The sequence below is a fragment of the Tympanuchus pallidicinctus genome, unplaced genomic scaffold (genome assembly GCF_026119805.1).
Source record: "Tympanuchus pallidicinctus isolate F22 unplaced genomic scaffold, pur_lepc_1.0 scaffold3, whole genome shotgun sequence".
NCBI lineage: Eukaryota > Metazoa > Chordata > Aves > Galliformes > Phasianidae > Tympanuchus > Tympanuchus pallidicinctus.
Genome location: NW_026294747.1, coordinates 44304316 through 44320674, shown reverse-complemented (window position 1 = coordinate 44320674; position 16359 = coordinate 44304316). Strand labels below are relative to the sequence as shown.

The window sequence follows — 16359 nt, the reverse complement described above, 5'->3', positions numbered from 1 at the left end:
AGCTGATGGGGAATTTGCTTCATTTCAGAAAAGACAGAGTTCCAATGTTATGTGGCAGTCCCATAACTGCCCCACAGCAGTCTCCTTCTCTCCTGCTAGCAGCAACCAAAATCCACTGCTCTTGCCTCCCTTTCTCTATTCTCCTTGCCAGAACGCTTGGCTTTCCTCATCTCTGTGTAAAGACTTGGTAAATCCAGGATGAGCAGAAAGCACGAAGTGCCATCACTGCTGTGCTTCCATGCCATCATTTCATGCAGGGCAGCACAGCTCTTGCTCTGCATCACTGATTGTAGAAATACAATTATTGTGTGTTGCCTATCAACTGAAATCTTTTTAGTGAGAGACTGTGGGATGATATATATGAGCGATGAGTGTATGGTGAATACCCTTCTAGGAAATTTTAAAGTAAGTGTTGATAAATGCTCAGATAGTAAGAAAGAAAACGGGAAAAGAATAAAATTAAAGAGCTAGTAATAATCCATACTATAAATTTGTAGAATCTCATCATTTATCACTGACAAAATGAAGCTTGCTTAGCATAATAAGCATCAATCGCCAATCTATTCTTCAGCCCTTGAGGATGCAGTTATTGTGAATTATACAGCAATAAACAGATAGCACTAAAACCATTCTTTTTCTTTAGCTTTGATTTACTGCCCTGAGCACCATAAAATTGAAATCGGTATAGCAACACTGGAAAAAGTCGTGATAAATTGGACCTTAAGGACTTGATCTGTAATACTCAGTAGTCACACTTCAGAAGGTCGTGAATAAAAAGGTGTTGCTTACAGCAAAACAAAATTGCATTCTCTAAGTAACACAGCTGGCAATATTTCTGCGTTAGGCAATCAGCTATAATTTCTGCAATGTGGAGTGTGACCTCAGCTCTCATTGAAAATTATCACATCCAGTTCTATCAGTGGTTTGCAAGAGTATTTCTGTACACTGTACAATCATACCTTCCAGTTCATTTGCAAATTCTCTAGAGCATGTACTGGAACCTAAGTTTGGCCTGCCATCCAGCTTTGTGGGACCCCGGGTTTGATTAGGCACCCACACAACACAGCAATACAAATATATCATTAATAATAATAATCAGTAGACATACATATTTGGAATGAAAAGAGAATGAAGCATCCAAAAGTCTAGGAAATGAACCACGGACAAGAAATGAATCAGTGGAGATGAACTATTTTATTTTTTTTGCCAACTGTTTCCTCTTCAGTAAACTCTGACAAATGTCCAGGAGGTATTTCAAAGCTTGAGTTTCCTAGTGCAAATGAAGAGTAAATGAACCACAACAGACATTTGGGTTGCTTTTATTTTTAACAAGTGGTGGCACATAATCAATTTTTCCAACCAACATTCTTGATTTTGGAGATAAAATGTAATGAATGTAATGTGCACGTACAGTGATTTCCATCACCAAGTATTTCACAGAAGACCTTGCAAAAGAACAAATAAAGCATTACATCACCTAACATGAGCTGAGGGATTGAGAACTGCTGAATAGCTCAGACAGTATCTAAATCTCTGCTTTGTTTGTTTAAAGAGAAGAAGTCATCTGATGATATTTCAGGCATGCATGAGATTTTGCTTATTAGGACATTAAGAAATTATATTAAATCAGACAATATGAACATCTCTCAATCATAAAGAAAATTGAAAATCAACTTACTTCTGAGAGCACTTGTGAAGATTATAATTATGTGATTGGAGAGGTGATGTGTGTGCAATATACACATGCTCTGGGGGTGTTTGTCAGATGGTGTGAAACTCTTCCACTCTCATCTCAGAAAACATATTTACCTGCAAATAAAATCAATTACTTTCCATTTCCCACTCTTCCACAGCAAGATTTGGATCTGTGTTTTACAGTCTGACTCCAAGATCCCACATGGCAGAGGGATCTGGTCAGCTTACTTTTGGCCTGCTTCACAGTTGCCTACTGTAGGAGACCACACAGTCCTCCAGAGACAAAGACACTGCACTGCAGGCAAGGGGTGACCTCAGTGCTTTAAAAAGTCTGAAGCAAAAGCAGAAGGTGGTCTTCTTCACTTCCAACCTGCCAGATGCCTCCCCAACTTGTTAACCAACACATCGTTTATTGCTGAGACATAAGCAAGGAGGCTAACTTTAGCAAGGATAATCACCACAGAGCAAGATCTTGCACTCTAATCTAACCAGCCATTTTGACTACACTGTGTTTTCTTTTGTATTAGAATAATAAAAAATGCCAGCAGAGCAAGCATTCAGCCTGCAAGTTTTCTTTCCTTTCCATTTTGATTTTCACTATTTGTAAGATTATGAGCCAGGCTTGCTATAAGGAAAAACGGATTTTTTATCTAGTTATAGATCTTTGGCAACAAATCCTAACTCGTTCACCTCTCCTGAAAACCAAGCTGGTATGTTGCAGCCCTTCAGTCCAAAAGCTTTTTGACCTACTATCCTAACTTAAATTAGTTCTTACTTCTGTGCTGATTTCTGTAAAGCACTGTGAAAATTTTAACAGATATTATAAATAATGGATAACCTTGAGAAACATTGTCTTACAGATATAAGTAGCAATTCCACATGCCCTAAAACTATTGCAGTTTAGTTTCCTATCAATCTCTATCTCTCAGTTGCTTCACTTTGGTGATTAAAACAAATGAAGCCTTTTCTGTAGCTGTAGCATTTACAAGGACTCAAATGAGAAACTGATCAGCAAATACTAAAACCAAATATATGCACAGAAAAGCATATGATCATGTGCCACAATTCTACAGGAATCCAACCACTGCAGAACAGAACTAAGTTAAGCACTGAGTGCTAAGTGGTATTCAGTACTGTGGTACCAAACAGCAGGAAATGGGAAAGTGGGTTAGGGCAGGCTTAACAAAAAGAACTGAAGAGAAGGCTCTAGCAGGAAATAGCTGGAAAAAACTGAGCCCTGCCTGCCAGTGAGTTTTATTTGCTCTTCAGACAACAATGGAACAATGGCAACCACAGACATGGCATGCAGGATATACTCTCCTCTGAACATATACAAGCATAACAGTGTGAATTTTATCTATCAAATTGGTACTATAAAAAATTCCAACTCCCTCTGGTGCTGTCAGGATAGAGAAGTCAAAAGCTGTGTTTCTCAGATACTAGTGTATCAGACAACACATAATTAACTAAGATGGTTAAACAACCAAGGAGAGCAAGATAATATCCACTGGCCCAGCTAACTGATTCTCCTCCACTTTTTGAATGGAATCCAGTCAGAGAACAGTCTTCAGCATGGCCAAGAGTATCAGAAGTTGTTTTTTTTTTATTTAGCTTCTTGGTAAGCCATTTGGCAGCCTGGAATGTTATGCAAAGTAGTAGTTAGGGAAGTCTGCTGTATTTAGGAAAGCTAATTACAGAGTGGTTGGAGGACAGAGAGATGCCAAGAGGGAGGAAGGTTCCACTTCAGAAATGGAACACCAGTAAAGGCAGGAGGGCATGTAATCAGTCAGAGCTTGCCTTTATCAACCAAGAATGATTACAGGTGTGGCTTCCAGCTTGCTGAATATTATCAGCCATGAGAATTAATCAGATTTTTGACCTATACATGAAACTGTTATCTCAGACCCTCCCATATACAGAAGTATGGTACTGAGTTGTTCTAGAGAGCAAAAGTGATTTGATTTACTTAAGTGGTTTCTTACTCTAATAAATCTGTGGTATGTATTATTAGTCACTTTCTCTGATTCAGAAAACAGTGATCTTACAGGAAGAGCAGCTGATATATTTTGAACACAACAGTCCACCTGCACCTTTCTTCCAAGAAAAAGTAGCAAGTGTGGTGGAGAAAAGCCACAAACCCTTTCACTACTAACACTTACTGTTACTCAGGTGTGTGAAATGCTAATTCACAACGCTGGGAGGAGGAAAGAAGAGGAAAAGCAGCACACATTTATTTCTGGATTACAATGCACTTAAGCACGAACAATAAAGCTGGAATCTGTGGTCTGCCTGTAATGAGCTCACAGCAGTTTGGAAGCACGAAGAGCAAAGCTCACACTTAGACAAGCAGCTTAAGGAAGTCTCGAGGACAAAGAACGCGTGCTGATAAACCACCTCCACCGGTGTACCTGGGTACGACCAACACACAAAACCCGCCAACCAACCCAAGCTACGTCTGCAGACGCGGGGAAAGGGCTGCTAGCAGGAACGAAACGCGTCTCCCAGGCCGGACCGCTGCTCCCCGTCACAGCACCAAGGCCCACCACGCTCCATCCTGCCACATGCCAAGCCACGACCAGAAGCAGGAGCTGAACGGAACCCACGAGCGCTCTCCAAATAACGCCTTCTGGTGGTTTTGCGCGGGCCTTCACGCCCCACACGTAGCATCCCCGTCAGCAGAGAGTAGCACGAGGCATCGCCGCCCTCCCCTTTCCCCCTGCACCACAGCCACAACAGGGCAAGCGCAGGCCAACAGCTCCTCACCCACCCCGCCGCCACGACCGTCCTACCCAGGCGCTGCCCCCCCAACCCCACCCCTACCGCGGACCACGTGGCCCTGGCTCCGCAGCGCTGCCGCGCGTGCGCCGTGCCCGCTCCCCCTGCCCGGCCGAGGCAGGGGCTCTGAATCAAAATGGCGGCGGCCGGAGCGAGGCCGGGAGGGAGCGGGTGGCGCTGAGCGGGGAGGATGGCGGCTGCGGACAGCTGCCGGAGGTGAGGCGCCGCGGGGAGCCGCGCGGGGTTAGGCGGGCAGGGAGGAGGGCCGAGCTCGGTGTCGCGGTGGGGGAGGACAGGAGGTGAGATCGCCGACCACCTCCCAGCGGGGCTCCCGGGGCCGGGACGTAGCGCCGCGCTCCGGCCGCTGTCGGGCTTTCCCCGAGGCTGCCTCGTCGCGCTGTGCGGGCCCGCGGGGTCTTCGCCGTGGGGGAAGCGGCCCTTCTTGTAGCTGTGCGAGCTAGCGAGCAGGGCGGGCTCGGCCCGCGGGTAGCACGGGGCCGGAGCGCGGGGTTCCGGCCCTAAGGCCGCTCCTGAGCGGCGCTGCCGCCGCCGTATGGGTTCGGGCCCCGCGGGGTTGGAGTGCGGAACTCGGTCCGGCGGCAGCCGTGCCACAGCGGCTCCCGGACCCGCGCCGGGGTTTCTCCGCTGCCTCGCTCGGCTCAGCCCTTCGCGTACTGCTCCCGTCCCTGTGTTGTTCCTGAGGAAACTTGCGGGGCTCAGCGCGCTGTGCCTCTGGAATATTCCTCCTGCAAGTGGGATAGGGACCTGTGTGGTTTCGTGCCTCCACTTGTTCGTCCCTAAAGTGTCTTTTGAGGCATCAGGTGAAAGAGGACACGCAAGTGAAGAGCTAACGTGAAATACAGCGGAAAGGTCACAAAGTGCTCATAGAGGCCATGATTTACGCATTTACTTTGTGTGAGAATTTTGCCCTGAGAATGCAGCGTTGCTTGAGGATTTGCTCCAAGTCAGTGTAATGTAATGCACGCATCTGAAGCATTTGGCAGATGCACCTTTGAGATGTGGTCAGTTCAGGTTTTACCACATATTGCATGCTCTGCTCCCTTTTAGAATAGGGGGAAATAAAAGTAGAATCTTGAGTGTAAAAATTTCAGTGCTCGTAACTTTGAGGCACTGAGTAGCTCAATGACTTAAAGCTTCTCTGGCACTGTCTGAAAGATGTTGAGGAGAACTATTCTTCTGAGTCGTCTTTATTGCTTCAGAGTGAACCTTACACCACATTCTCCATTTCTCTGTGTTAGTATGCTGCTTTTTGGGAGGAAGGGGATTCCTGTTCTGATCCCTGTCTACTGGAGCCTTTTGATTTAAGAAAGCATGTTTCCTTCTTCCTGCTCTCCTCTTGGGTGTGGAACAAGTGTCTCTTATTTAGTAGTATGCAGGCTCTGTTGACTGTATAGTTTAAAATGAAGATAATGTACTGTAAAGGTAAGGCTCGTGATGTTCTCCCCCTTCACGGAATAACTTAACTTAGTTGATCAATGGCAATGTAAGCGATCTTTGTAAGAACTTGCTACTTTGTTGCACCAAGTAACTTTGTATAAACTTCACATCAGTTCATTCTTACGTGAGAATCTGTGTCTTGGTGAACACGGCTTGATTCTTTGGTTATGGTATTAAGCTGCCAATTGCTGTCCGGTTTTGTTCAGGTTGGTTAGATTTCCACAGCTGAACTGCATTCAGGTCATCTCAGAAATGGAGGTGAATGTTTCTCATAGAATGTACAACCAGTGTCTGTTCTTTGTAGGTAAGGGGGAAGAAAGTATTGAATACTTTGTGTTTTGGCTCAGCTGTGCCTAACCATTGTTTTTCTTGCTTTCAACTTTAGCCAGTATATGAATGGGCTTGATTCTCTGATCTAATTTTGTGTGTATAAGCATACAAGGAGCACATACATGAGTCATCTTGGTTAGCTTTGTGTGGCATTATTGAAACTGCTGGTTTCTTAAAATCCTTTTGTCCTAATAATGTGAGGGGAGCTTTCTTCGGGCTTCTAGATTCCCTGCTGAGTCATGGATACAGTAGTGTTGTAATGCTTATAGTTGGCATTGACTTATTTGCAAAGAGTCATACATGAAAGAATTATTTTTATAAGTGCTCCTGGAAGACTTGTGTGAACTTGTCATTGCTTTTTTTTAAAAAAATTTTTTTTTTTTTTCTCCTGTTTTTTAAGCTTGTTGGGATGCTCAGAACTTTTCATTATGGAGGCACGTTGCTCATTCTTTAAGTAGAGTACAATATGCTGCCTTTGCAGGCAGCTGTTTGAATATAATTCAGTGGAGCTGTCAGAGCTTGATGAATAGACTAACAAAACAGGGAGCTTGGCTTTGAAAGAGGCTTTTCAAGTTGCTGCATACCTGGTATCAGGTTTACACCTGTCTGATAGTTACTGATGGTAACTAACCTGATGGCTTGGATGGTGGCTTCCTCTGTCCTCTGCAGGTTGCGCTAGTGCTGTGGTAGCTTCTATGTGGTCCTGTGCATGGCTGTAGCAGGATGAGTGATGCTAGCTAACCCTGGTGCTGTACTAGCGTGTGGTCCTGATGTATTGGACCACGTATAAGAAAAAGCAGACGTGTTCTGATAGCCCCACAGTGATGACAGAGGTAACTGTAGCCGCCTTGCAGAATCAAAAAGGCATAACATCCTATGGACGTCCCACATGGGATAATGTGAACTACGTGCAGTCCATCTTTTGAAGAAGAAATAAGTGCTCTTACTACCGAAAAAAATATGAGTGCTCTTGTGGCAAATCCTGATAGAAAACTTCTAGGTTCCATCTTAATTGCTGTTTTTGCATTTCTGAACATATTTACATTAATTTTTGTATCTATTACTAGATCTCTGACTTGCACCACTTTCTCAAACAACAAGACTAGAAAACCTGTTGTACAGACTTCTAGTGCAGGCTGGGAATCCTTGTTCACATCTAAGTTTCCAGTGAGTCACATAATTACTATATGTCAGTTTCATTATCCAAGCTCTTTCAAGAATGAGGCTTATCAATGTATCTTTGAATAGAAGCAACTATAGATTTTTAGAGGATTATGTCCTTTGTTGCTTACCAGTGTGCCTAAACTATAGTATGAAGGGACTGCAGATGCAAAGTTTCTTTGTTTTTGTGCCTATTTAGTCTGTCCTGCACATCTCTCAAGCAGGATGCCAGTTGTAATGATGTCTTCTGCATAATGAATGGGTGCTAGGAGATATGAAGTGTTTTATGCAGACCGTGTCAGCCCTGTCTTGGTGAGAGTAGAAATGGGCAAGAAGAAAAATGGATAGGAAGGAGTTGAATGCCTAAAGCCTGAATGTGTTCAGAAATGCAAAAACAGCAATTAAGATGGAACCTAGAAGTTTTCTATCAGGATTTGCCACAAGAGCACTCATATTTTTTTCGGTAGTAAGAGCACTTATTTCTTCTTCAGAAGATGGACTGCACGTAGTTCACATTATCCCATGTGGGACGTCCATAGGATGTTATGCCTTTTTGATTCTGCAAGGCGGCTACAGTTACCTCTGTCATCACTGTGGGGCTATCAGAACACGTCTGCTTTTTCTTATACGTGGTCCAATACATCAGGACCACACGCTAGTACAGCACCAGGGTTAGCTAGCATCACTCATCCTGCTACAGCCATGCACAGGACCACATAGAAGCTACCACAGCACTAGCGCAACCTGCAGAGGACAGAGGAAGCCACCATCCAAGCCATCAGGTTAGTTACCATCAGTAACTATCAGACAGGTGTAAACCTGATACCAGGTATGCAGCAACTTGAAAAGCCTCTTTCAAAGCCAAGCTCCCTGTTTTGTTAGTCTATTCATCAAGCTCTGACAGCTCCACTGAATTATATTCAAACAGCTGCCTGCAAAGGCAGCATATTGTACTCTACTTAAAGAATGAGCAACGTGCTTCCATAATGAAAAGTTCTGAGCATCCCAACAAGATATTTTATAGCTTACAGTCTGAAGTTCTGCACAGCTTCTGCACATCATTTTCTATATGTTATTTCCTGTCTTTCGGTTTGTTGTTGTTTCTGTTTTGTATTCATTTCCAGTATTCTGGCACGAGGTGCTCATGTCAGAGATGTTACCTGCAACCAAGGTGATCTGTATGTTCTCAATTTCTTGTCCTGGGGACTAGAGCAGAGCACTCTCTTGTTTTATTGGGATGTGTGTGAGGTTCTAGGTAGATGTTTAGCCCAAACATTTGTCCACAGCTGCTTTTTCCTGCTTCCGGCAGTCTCTTCAGCTGCATTGGTAAAGCTGTTTACATGGCTTCATTCTGAAATTGATATCTGAAAAATAAACGACTAGAACACAGAACAACTTTAGATAAGGCCCTAAATCTGGGGCATCATATTTCTGTGGAAAGCTTGCTTGCTTCCGTGGTACAGAGGCAAGGCCAGGTAGGCAATGTGGTAGCAGGACTGTGCCTGAAGCATGTTGGGTTGAAGTATGTGTGTAACTAGATACTCAGATTTAAATCCAGTTTGCTTACTTCATGTGTGCAACTGCTGTAGAACATTACGCCACGCAGTGCTAACTGTGTACTTCAATAGCTTGTGGAACTTGTGAGCTTTCAGATCTCAGACTGCTGAAGTTTTCCTGATGTCTGTAGATTTAAATTGTTTCTCTAAATGGAAAATAGGAATTACCATGTTTTACCAGAGTGGTCTAGCATCCAAAATATTTTAACAGCAGTCAAACCTGATTAGGTAGAAACAGCCCTTAGTATGATGCGTGTAGAGGGGAAAATTGGATAGGTGACAGTCAAGGGTAATGTTTTTCCAGATTGGTTTCTTAAGTTTCAGAACTATTTTCAGGAGATCTTGTTTTGTTTTTCAAATTCGACGTTCAAACACTACCTGTTATCCATGTGTCCGTTTGGTTGGTAAGTCCTGTTTGATCTCTGTGCACAAATATTGTCTGGGTTCTCACTTTGTGTTCTGTATGGTGTTTGTACTAAACTGTTCAGTTGTTCCTGTATATGAAGGATGGGATATTTTATCTGTGCTTCTTTGCTTTTCTTAGCTGTACTGGACTGACAACACTGTATGATGTTATAAACACTAGACTTTTTTTTTTTTAATCTCTCAAGAATCTCTTTCTAGTGCTGCTGTTAGTGCTAGACTTTAACTGCCCTCTTTGATATGGGTTTATTTTAGGATACTGACTTGGGGCTTTTAAGATGAATCTCCTTTTCCTGATGCTCTTCATCATTTCAAGTCTTAACTGTCTTCTTATCTGGGAAGTGCTTTAGGCATTGATCAAGCTACTTAAGAGCATGAGAGATCCTACTCTAACTTGAAAGCCTTGTCCAAAGTTAGTTAAAATTGTTGCACTGTAAACCACTTCATGCTTCTGCTGATGGGAAATGTGACAAAACAGAAAAGGTTTACTTGAAACAACTTAATGGCTATTGCTTGATCTTTTAGTTATGCGTTTTGTGAGAGGACTCCTTTCTTACAATCTAGTGCTGAGATTTGAATTAAAGTTTGGAATACAAGGAGCAAGAATATCTGTCTTATGAAAGCATCATACCATGTAAAGTTGCACCTCTTCACATACAGGTCAGTGTTTTATGAGTGACTTGGTAGACTACTTTGCATTAGGGAGAAATTGAAACGCTGCTTTGCTTGTCATTTGCTACTCAGTGTCTTTACTGTGGTGAAATATGTAAAACACTTCAGTGGTGGGTAGGTTATTCTAATTGCTTTTACAATAATCAGTATAATTGATTAAAGCTCCTTTTCATATTATTTTCTTGACACTAAAATTGGGAGCTGAAGAAAAGACCTTTTAAATTAATAAATCTGATCAGAAACCAGTTAGCACAAGCCCAGAAAATATCACCTACCTTATTATTCTTACCCTTTTGATTCTCTCCTGCTTTTTGTTTTTCATAGTGATTCTTGATGTGGATAGATGATAAAACTGGTTCCTTGACTGCTGGAACTAAAGAACCAGATTTGCTGTCGCTTTCATGCTCTTTGACTTTGTCTAAGAAGATGCAAGCCCTCTTTGAAGCCTTCCTGATGCTGTGATTATAGTGCTCATCTGTTAGATTCTGTATTTTTTTAATAGGAGTCTGTGCTGAAGCTCTTTATACAATTGGAGGCATTTATAGGATTTCTCATCTACTCAGATGTTTGCTTTCTTAAAATATGTGGAAGACAAACTACTTCAGAACCTGCTTGTGATATTTAGCTGGATGATCAGAGCATCTCACTGGAACAGGTTGCCCAGAGAGGTTGTGGACGCCCCATCCCTGGATGCATTCAAGGCCAGGCTGAATGTGGCTCTGGGCAGCCTGGTCTGGTGGTTGGTGACCATGCACATAGTAGGGGGGTTGAAAGTAGACGATCGCTATGGTCCTTTTCAACCCAGATTCTGTGACTTCCTCTTGGAGAAGGGGGAGCAGTATAAACATACACAGGGTGAAATTTTCTATTTTTCATTAAAAAAAAAAAAAAGGCTGATCACATACAGAAGTGTGTTAAAGGTTGACGCTTTATACCTTAGTCTATCCTGTAGTGGGCATCTCGGTTCCAGATGTCTGAAGATGTGAAATAAATACATTATAGAGATTTTTTTTTTCCAGTTTACAGGTTCCTGGATTTTTTTTTTTAAGTCGTTGTAGTAGTGGTTGCAGTTGAAAGACATAAAATCAAATTCCTTACGGTTTTATTTTAAGTTGAAGACAACTCATTACAAACTGATAAAGGTGTTTGTAGGAAAACTTTTAAGATCTGTTTATCGTGCTTCAGGCACTGGCATGACAGAAAATGGTGAGTTGACAAAATGTACACTGAAGGTTTGTGTTATTCAGTGTAGTTATGGCCTTGTTACTGAACAAGGAGGAATCTAAGCTGTGTCAGTATTCCTCACCACCTGAAAGGCTATGCTTAGTACTGCTGAACTGAAAGCAAGCACCACAGTGTCTACAGAGGAACGTATGTGAGAAAATTAGGAGCTGCTGTTCAGTGTTCTGGTAAGTCTGCTCCTGGTGCTCCCCCCAGCCCACATGTACAGAAGAGACAGAGACACTTAGTACTTTATTTTCTGTGCTTGTTTTGAGTATTTAGCTTGTCTAAATTTTGGATAGGAAATGTGTTTAGTGCCTTAGTAGAGATGGGATGTGAAATTCAACTTTTTAAATCAAAGGCGATGTTTAAGACAATTTTTTTCTCTTCTGAAAACATAACATAGATTGGATCAGACGATGTACCTGCTGCTTCTTGATTGTTGAATCTGCAGGTTTTAGTCCTTTATTGAATGCTTTTTGAAACGCATTTGGACTTGAAATACCAGAATAACTTTTTAGTATACTAGGGCTGTTATATAGTACAAGATTATCCTCCCTATAATGGTGGCTTGTAGTTGAAGATGTGAAACTGGAGGCTTGGTAGTTCTTGGTGAAGTGACTCAGATATGTTTCTGTAGTGGATCAAAACAGCTGCTTCTTTAAGTAATTGAATTTAAACTTAAAAAAGAAAATTAAATTCTTGCTGTAACCTGGGCTCTATGTTAAGCTGCTTTTCAGGCTTGAATTACAAGGTTCAAGCATTAATACTCAGAACTATAGTCCTAAATCAAATTTTCCAAAAGACCTGTTTGTACTGCTTAAGGCTTTTCCATTTTAAGGAAAATACTGTTTGTTTGGCCTTGCTGCATGTTTATCAAGATTGTTTAGTTTCTTTGAGAATATCCAAAGTAATTCTGTTACTGTGTAAGTTACTCATTTCATTATTGGCTCAAAAATTACCAATCTGAGTAACAGGCTTGTGGTGATGTACTTCTCCTCCATCACCCTTAGGGATCTTTCCATTTCTACCCTGCTTTCCTCCTCCTCTCATTGTGATTTATTTCACCTCCCAACTTTATTTTTCTGAAGAGCTAACTTAGAAAATGACACCTTATGACTAGGTTTTATCTTCATTAAGGCTGACGTGTATTAAGACCTTGGTGATTCTCAACACTCTTGAGAATGCTTATTTAAATATCTTGTGAATTTGAGTTTCATCTGTGTTTTAAATTTGGAAGGAAATGTAATTTGTTTTTTTTTTCTCTCTATGTCTGTATATATATATGTGTGTGTGTGTGTACAAGGTATGTATGTTGGCAGGTGATTAGAACAGTCATTTGGGTGCAGTTTGTAAGTAAGACTGCTACTGCTTTTTTTTTTTTTTTTTTTTTTTCCATATACTGATGAAATCTTCAAGTATGGGAAGAATCAAAGAAGGTTTGGTAAGTGTAGCGTGCACTGGCAAAGGCTCTTCTTTCTGTACTTAATTTGAATATGCAGGAATAGTAGTATCAAGGAAAGATGAGTGAACTTTCTCATAAAATAAGATGAAGAATAAAAGGTTGTTTTAATGAAATACTTCCTCTGAGTACACCAGCAGTTTTGCTTTTATTCTATATTTTCTGATTCATTTTTTAAGAGAATCTTACTTTTGTGATCTTCTAGGGCAGCTGAAACGTTCAGTTTCTATGAAAGGAGAGGGAAGAGTTAAGGCATATCAACAGAATGCTCAAAGGGCAAGTTTGCTTTAATAGTTAAACAAAAACATACAAACAACCTCTTGTGATTGCCAACTTAATGTCTGTACAGGTGAGCTATGTGTAGCTATTGCTGTATTCATTCAATAAAACTGTGTAAATGAATGATGCATCAAGATGTGCTTCATTCCTTTTGGCTCTTCTGTAGAACCTGCATGTTCATGTCACAAGATAAAAAGTGAATGCTTTAGAAATGCAAGAGAGCTGCTCCTTTTTGCCAAGAGAAAAATGTGAAGAAAGATCCAGCTTAATTGCTAGCTAACTGGTAGATTGGTTTTCTGACCAAGTCTTTCCTTCTTTAATTGATGGCTTTTACCATAGTGAAAGTCTTTTCTGTTGCATTTGAAATAGGTTTTTATATCGAGTGAGAACAAACATCAAATTTTGAGAGCATTTAGTTCTGGCTGTGGTGGCATGGAATCTAAGTGTAGATGCTAGAGTGGTGGTATAGCTTTTTTCAAAGGATTTTGATGGCTTGTAGACATATCTGATGTTTTCTTGAGGAGAGGCACTGTAGTGCTATTGTTTTTCTTACTGCACGTGTACTACAATGTCTGTTTTCAGACAACTGAAACCTTTGAAGTATTTGGCATAGGAAAAAATTTTTGCATCAGATATTGTTAGATAAATGTTAGGCATTGATGTCAGTGTGGCTTTTAATATTTTCCTTGATAGAAAAGCCCAAACGAAACTTTGAAGTATGCAAGCTTTTCAATAACTGTTTAAAATCTTATGTGTAGCAATATTTGTATTGTGATTTGTACAAACAGGTGTGAGATCACCACCTAAGTTGTGTTTTGGTACATTAAAAATATCTAGGGAAGGGAAAAAAGAAATAGCTTGTGGGTTTTACCTGGAATATCAGACTTCCTCAAAGCATCATTAGTCTGTAAGCAGCTGACAGGCTCTCAGATGAACTGCACACAGTATTTATGCAGTAATTAACTCAACTTTATATTGCTGCCTGTTTCAATGTGTACCTAGACGTGGAAGAGGCTGCCATGCATTGTTAAGAAATGGGAGAAGAGGTAGCATGGTAATGCCAAAACCTGAGCCTGGGAAGCAGCAGGGGAGGGTTCTGACTGTGCAGCAGGGCCAGATGAGTCACTTGTGGAGACTGAGCCTGAGGTCAGAGAATTAAATCGATGACTGTGAGGGCAGAGCTTTGCATAGCTGTGAGGCAGCATAATAGCAATTGTTTGCTCTCTCTGTATTGATAGCTGTGTCTTGTTACAGTTGTGGCTGACTATCAGACAGACTTGCAGAACTCTTTTTTTTTTTTTTTAATTCTGCATTGCCTGTCACTGTCATGAGATAGTTGTGTGATGGATCAGCCATCTGAAATGACTTGTTCTGAGATCAGGTAAGCCCCATTTGAAGGGAAGCACGGAAAGAGTTTGACTGGAGCAGAAGAATGAGGGAAGGTAAGGCTCCTTGTTTGCTTGATTTCAGTGGTAGTGCTGGATCATGTGGGTATCAAGATCTGATGGGCAGGGGGACCTTGGGGAAAAAAAAAAAAAAAAGCTGCCCTGTCCCCCTCAATGGGACATCTTCAGCAATGGTTGCTACCTGAAGGGCTGTTAACCACAACCTAGCTGAGAAGAACAAACTGTACAGGTACAGAATAAAAGAAGTACAGGCCAAAGGAGGAGTTGTAGTTCAACCAGCTTGATGATTGACATTTTATAAGTGAAGCACTTTCATGGTGAGTGCTTGCAGTAGTCAGCACTGCATCCCTTACCATTTTCTGCTAGCTCTACCCTAGGTTTGCAGACAACTTGAGGGAGATCTTTCTTCCTTCTTATTTCTTAACAGCTATGTAGTTAAAAAAGAAAAAAGAAGAGTTCTTGTAACTGCTTTCATTAAGATGTTTAAATTTAGAGTGACAGATGACTGAATGGGGACAAGTGGCAGAGCTGTACTTGAAGGGCAGAGCTACTTGTAGCTGCAGCAGAGGATCAAACACAGACATGGTCCTGTCAGGTTCCTGGTGTGGGTTATGCTGCTTCAAAAATGTTTGCCAGGATGAGAAGGGGACATCTCTGCTGTAGGGATGAGCACATGGGATTGGGAGTGCTTATTTTTGAAGGTTGTGCCAATGGAGTATTATTCAAACTGGATGTTATGTTTGGCTATGGGGAGCAGGAAGCCTTCTGGTTGCTTCTTGCGCCTCTTACCTCCTGTGAGGGTATTTTGATCGTTCAGGAAGCTTGTACAAGGAACTTGCTGTGCTGGGGAGGAGAACCCCGCAGAAGAGATTTCTCTTATTTGGTTGCTGACAAAATGGAGAAGCTTCATGAAGATGGCTATAGTAGCTGAGGTGAGTGCTACTGAAGAAATGTGTGTGGAACCACAGTATCAGTGAACCACCTTATTTGTTTTCATGTACATTATCTTGTGTGTTTTGAATCAAGAATGAGGCTGTTTTGGCTGGATCTGATACTTGTTGTGGCTTGTAACTGTTACTGTAGAAACTCTACTTAAGCTGCAGTTAAACTGGCAGTTTTACAACTGTGCTTCAATCCTTTCCTGAACAAGAAAAAATGGATGCTTTTTAAATGAAATACCTGATGCATGCCATCAAATGGACTAGACTCAATTACTTCTTGAGGTTTTTTTTACCAAGTTCTAGTGTTCCACCTTCCAGCTTTTGTATTGTAAGTAAGTGAATTCATTAGTCCCTAAAAGCATTAGAAATGTTGTTAGCAATTGGTTCTACAAAACTCTGTTATATCAAAAAGCAAAAGCTGCATAGGGGAAGCGTGCTGCTGTGTAAGAACAAAAAGATACGCAGGAAGGATGGCTCTCAACAAAGTAGTGAGAGTGTATTGAGGAAATTCTTATGAACGCATGGTAATATTTGAGTGGCGTTTTTGTCACAGGAGAAAGACTGCAGTGGAAGTACTTGAGATTCTGTCAGCAAATATCTCATAAAGGCATGTACAGGAAGGAATATGATAATACAGAAACACTGAAGGACTGAGGAATGATGTATTTAATGGTTGTAAGCAGCAGAAATAGTGCAAGAAGAAACTGTAACTGTACAGTAGCTGACCAGTAGGATCATGTGTTGACTGCAGCCGCAATAAGACTGTAGAGACAACCTGTGAGCTGACTTAGGAATGGAGTCTATTCTCATTGGAAGGCCAACTGGTACGTGGGTCCAAGATTTTCAGTCTCCTTTGTGATCTGGAATTACTGTTTGGCAAACCGTTGAGTCATTACCAGAGGTTTCTGTTCCTGGTAAAGCTGTGGGATTTAATGAGAGAACATAGACTGTGATCAAAAGAGTGCTGTTTTTGAAGGCAA

At 41.5% G+C, this 16359-nt stretch overlaps 1 protein-coding gene and 1 long non-coding RNA gene across 4 annotated transcripts in view; one reads left to right on the top strand and one right to left on the bottom strand.

Annotated features, from left to right (window-relative positions):
- Window positions 1-1175: 1175 nt before the first annotated feature.
- Window positions 1176-4446, bottom strand: LOC128085783 (uncharacterized). Its single transcript, XR_008209092.1, has 2 exons — window positions 1679-4446; window positions 1176-1270 (listed from the first exon to the last, which is right to left on the bottom strand). It is a non-coding gene; the product is annotated as an uncharacterized LOC128085783 (long non-coding RNA).
- A 114-nt stretch (window positions 4447-4560) lies between these two features.
- BTBD7 (BTB domain containing 7) overlaps window positions 4561-16359 on the top strand; it is a 51546-nt gene continuing 39747 nt past the window's right edge. The window contains exon 1 of one of the 3 annotated variants that reach the window (XM_052693623.1): window positions 4561-4686. The gene's annotated coding sequence lies outside the window, so the exon portion shown is untranslated. Of the gene's footprint in view, window positions 4687-14967; window positions 15371-16359 lie in introns of those variants that run through there. The other 2 variants (XM_052693625.1, XM_052693624.1) reach the window with 2 other exon arrangements.